General features: G+C 54.5%; 1 protein-coding gene across 4 annotated transcripts in view; it reads left to right on the top strand.

The window, feature by feature from the left end:
• The window catches only part of FRMD6 (FERM domain containing 6), a 38,238-nt gene that overhangs the window by 19,313 nt on the left and 14,384 nt on the right, over positions 1 to 4,541 (top strand). For 2 of the 4 annotated variants that reach the window (XM_017738901.1, XM_017738903.1), the window contains one exon: positions 1,217 to 1,338. The exons of the other annotated variants lie outside the window; for them this stretch is intronic. The gene's annotated coding sequence lies outside the window, so the exon portion shown is untranslated. The remainder of the gene's footprint in view (positions 1 to 1,216; positions 1,339 to 4,541) is intronic. 4 annotated transcript variants of the gene reach the window in all.

Genomic DNA, 4,541 nt, shown 5'->3' with positions numbered 1-4,541 from the left:
TCCAGGGGCCCGCTCACCCACGGGACCCCTCGCCCCTGGGTCACACTCGCCCACGGGTCCCCTTACCCTGGGTCACACTTGGCCACTGTTCTCGCTCACCCGTGGGCCGCCTCGTCCCCTCACCCACAGGTCTCACTCACCCATGGGACCCTTTTCCCTGGGTGACACTCGCCCACAGGTCCCCCCACCCATGGGACCCGTTGCTTTCAGGTCACACTCACCCACAGGTCCTTTCACCTGGGGGTCACCATCACCCTTGGGTCCCCTCATTCGCGGTTTACAGTCGCCCACGGGTCCCCTTGTCCCTGGGTCACACTCACCCACGGGTCACTTCACTCGTGACACCCCTTGCTCTTGGGTCACACTCACCCCCAGGTCCCCTTGCCCCCAGGTTCCCAGGTGCCCAGGGGTCCCTTTGTCCCTGGGTCACACTTGCCCATGGGTCCCCTCACCCCTGGGTCTCACCCACCCCCGCAGGCCCCCTTGTCACTGGGCCACATTCACCCAAAAGTCCTTTTCCCCATGGATCCCCTCACCCCTGGCTCACACATCCCCTCACCTGCGGGTCCTCTGTGCCTGTGCCAGCTCCTTTCCGTGGGCTGTGGTGACCCATGGGTCCCCTCAGCCACAGTTCCCATCGTCTCTTGGTTCCCTGTGCTCCTCTCATCTGTGGATCCTCCTGTTCCTGGGTCACAGCCACTGTGGGACCCCGTTGTCCATGGGCTCCCCTCACCCACGGGTGCCCCCCACCCCGTGGAGGTGCTTGGGGTGCCAGCTGGTCCCTGGTAGTGTCACTGATGGCCTTGTCCGCGTTTCCCGCCGGGAATGCCTATCCCTGACACGTTCTGGAAGCGGCGAGGATAAATCCGTGCAGCTCCTAAGCCGGGCTTTATCTGCCACGGTGCCCTCGTGGCAGCAGGGAAATTGGGACTGAGCTTTCCCAGGACCGTCCTTGGTGTTCCCATGTCCTTTGACTCGCCCGTGGGAGTGAGGCACATCCCGACCCTGCCATGCCCCTGGTCCCCCGCCACCTTCGCTGCTGTCTCCCATTCCTGAATCCTCCTCTTCCTGCTCATGGCCAATGCCTTTCTGGCCATCAGGATGTTTTTCCCTCTAAGCCAAACTCTGCTTTTCCAGAGATGCTTCCGCGTGGCACTGATGGAGCTTTGCTGCTCTGCCTAATTCCGGGCTGGTTTGTGTTGGTGTTTTTCCACAGGGCTCACTCTCCCTCTCCGAATCTTGGATAGAGCTGGGATTATTTCGAGCTCTCTTGCCTGAAAGAGATGTTGTTCCGTTTAAAATTCCCAATCCCGAAGGCATATTGGAGTTTGGTTCTAGGTACTGGATTTTTACTATCGGTTTTTAAAGGGGTTTCTTTTTTTAAACTGGGTTTATTCAGGCTCTTTAAACCCCGAGTCTGTAAGCAATTATTCCATTACATGAAAGTCAGGATGCTGAGAAAGATTAATTCAGACCAGATGTAAAAATAAATGGGAATTTGAAATTAAGATGATGTCAGTTCCCTCCTGCTAAAAAAAAAACCCAGCAGCCTTTGGACTCCAGATGGAGTATACAAACCATGGCTCTGGTTAAAATATCTGCCTGCTCCTTAATTGAGTTTTATGCTGCTTTTTTTCCCCCCTTGACTGAAAAGTGGGCTTAGGATATTTTTCCCAAAAAGCTTTCCCTGATTGTGCCCTGGGCATGGAAGTTGGTGGAGGCTGTGGCGTGGCCGAGGAGCTTTCCCAGCTGGAAAACTGGAGAGCGGCGCTGCTGAGGGAAGACAAATCTCCCTCTGCCCGCCCCAGGAATAAAAAAATCAGGAACTTGGTTTGGCTTCGTTTTGCTGGATTTGGAGCTGGAGGCGAGGACGCCACAGAGGGCAGCGGGAGCTCCACATAGTCCAGGCATGGATTTGAGTATTTGGGCATAAAATGGAGCTGGTTTTTGGGTTCTGGTGTGTCTGCAGAGCACTTTGCATCCGATTTTTTCCCCTCTGTGTGCACCAAGCACTGCACATTCCCCAGAGTGGGAATGGGTTTGGGCACCAATCCCATATGGAGTGTGCCTGTGGGCGGGATATTGGGAATGGGGCTCCCTAAAAGTGCCCCATTCTGGGAAGGAAGGGTTTGCCCAGGGTCAGAGCATCTTGGGGGTGTGTTATTATAGAAAATAACGTAAATATTCATTGTTGTATATTATTAATATTCATATTTACGTGCCATTATTAATTATATAATATTATATTGTTAATTAAATTTAAAATATGACTTTAACTTACAAATAGGGAGCTCCACGGTTTGGAGACTCAGGGCTGTGCTTTCTGTGGTGCAGGGATTTGGGATGGTGCTTCTGCCCCTTAGGGCAGCTTTGTGGTCCAGGGATCCCACAGCCAAATCCCAAGGGATTTATGGCAGCTGCTGCTGGTGTGGGCTGCAGCCTGCCCACGGAGAGGGGAGCCAAGGCAATGCTCCACATCCATGTGCATCCTTGGGAGTGATGCCTGTCATCCTGGGAGTGGGATCAGAGCTCTGGGAGATTTGGGCTTGTTGGTGCTGGAGGATGGTTCCTAAAATGCCTGGGAACGCCGTGGGATGGGCTCTGGAGCTGGATGGGAGAGCTTGGCTGCCCTGAGCACAACCCTCTCCAACCCAGTCTTGACATTGTTCTAATCCCAAAGGCTCAGGCAAAGTTTCCCGGAAGGAAATCTGATGGAAGGGGCTGGTTCGGCAGCAGAGGAGGGAAGAGGGAGAGCAGGCGTTGTCCCTCCCTCGCTGGAGCCCTTGCCAGGAGAAATCCATCTCTGCATCCACCCCTGGCGGAGGCTGGGACACTTTGTTTATATTTTAGTGCTCCAAAGTCAGGGAATGGAGAGGCCTGGGATGGCTCTGCTGTGGGTTGGATGGAAAATCAGCGCTTCCAGCCTGGATTCTGCTCCATGCATGAGGAGAGGCAGGGGAGCAGTTTCCTGAGCTGCCGTGGCTCAGCCTGTGTTTCCCCATGGAATGTGGTGTCCCATGGGGCTCATCCCAAGCAGGAGGGGACATCATCCCGTTTTTAGGATGATCCACGTGGCTCAGCCATCCCTGCCCATCGCTGTTGTCCCACTGCAGTAGCCAAAGGGGAGGAGGATGAGGAAGAGGAGGAATGTTGGAGAGGTGGAGATGGGCGAGCTCCTGGAGGAACTTTCCTTGGAGAGGCTTCTTGGGTACCCCCAGCACTTGGGGGCATCTGCTGGGGCTGGTGGGGGCTGGCCCCCGGCTGCCCAGGCTGAGTTTCCAGCATCCAAATAGCTTTCGTGGCGGATGAAGTCATGGAATATTTATAACCAAGTCCTTTTTCCCAGTGAAGGTCTCTTTCATCTGCCTCTCTTCATTAGGAGGAAACTGTTGAGTTCATGAAGAATTGGAGACGATTTTAATTACGGGGCAACCGCAAGCAGGAATTAATCTGGCTTTTGGGTTCGGAGAAGCTGCATTAAGGGACGGCCCTAAAACTTGTAATAACAGCTCTGTGCATACCTGCGCCTGTGATGTGGGGTGAGACCCACTCCAGACTCTTCAAAACAAGAAATTCCTGCCCCATGAATTCATTTTCCCATCTCGCCCCGCGCTCTGGGCAGCCTCTGGCTTCGGGATGGCCCCTGCCTACGTGTGGGTCCTGGGCTGGATCCCTTCCCTTGCCCCTGGGGTGCTGCAGGAGGGCTGGAACAAAAGCCTGGCAGTGGGTTAGAATCAGGGAATCGTGGAGTTCTTTAGGTTGGAAAAGGATTGTAACCAACCATTCCCCCAGCACTGCCAAGGCCACCACTGCCCCGTGTCCCCAAGTGCCACGGCTGCATGGCTGTTGAATCCCTCCAGGGATGGAGATGTCTGACAGGGCTGAGTTTTTTAAAAAGCGGATATTTTGGCAAGGAGGGATGGATTTGGGTGATGGAGAAATGGGCAGGATCTGCCTGGAAGCTCTGGGTCGTGGCTGGGTTGAAAGTGGGGCACTGGGATGTCTGGTGGGTACCACAGAGGGACAAACCTGACCCAAACCCACAAGGACAGCAACTCATCCGCTTCTTTAAAATCCATTTAAATCCATGGAGAGGGAAAAACGCTGCACATCCACCCAGCCTCGCTTCACATCCACAGAATCTGGGAGAAAACCCCACCTCAGCCAGCAAGTTCAAGCCATGTTCAATCCCCACGCTGGAATTGCACCCAAATTCCCATTTCTGACGAGAGCCTGCTCCAGCACCTCCGTCTGAACCGATCCCAGGCTTTGCCTGCCCTTGGATGTGTTTGCAGGACCCCGGGATGAACAAATCCCTCGCCGAGTCAGCAGCGCCAGCCCCGGCTGCTTTTCCCAGGTTTTTCACGGGATGTTTTCTTTGCAGCAGAGCTTTGCGACGGGATTTATCCCATGGCATCAGGCAGGGAGACAATATTCCAGCAGCCTGGGCCTGGAAAACACGGTGGATCGAGGAATTTTCTTGGCACAGCTGTGGAGTTACGAGCAGTTTGCAGTGCCTTCCTATGGAGTTTGAGTGCTGT

Source organism: Corvus brachyrhynchos, unplaced genomic scaffold (assembly GCF_000691975.1).
Source record: "Corvus brachyrhynchos isolate BGI_N302 unplaced genomic scaffold, ASM69197v1 scaffold245, whole genome shotgun sequence".
Classification (NCBI taxonomy): domain Eukaryota; kingdom Metazoa; phylum Chordata; class Aves; order Passeriformes; family Corvidae; genus Corvus; species Corvus brachyrhynchos.
Note: the sequence above shows the minus strand (reverse complement) of the source record. Positions and strands in the feature narration are given on the sequence as shown.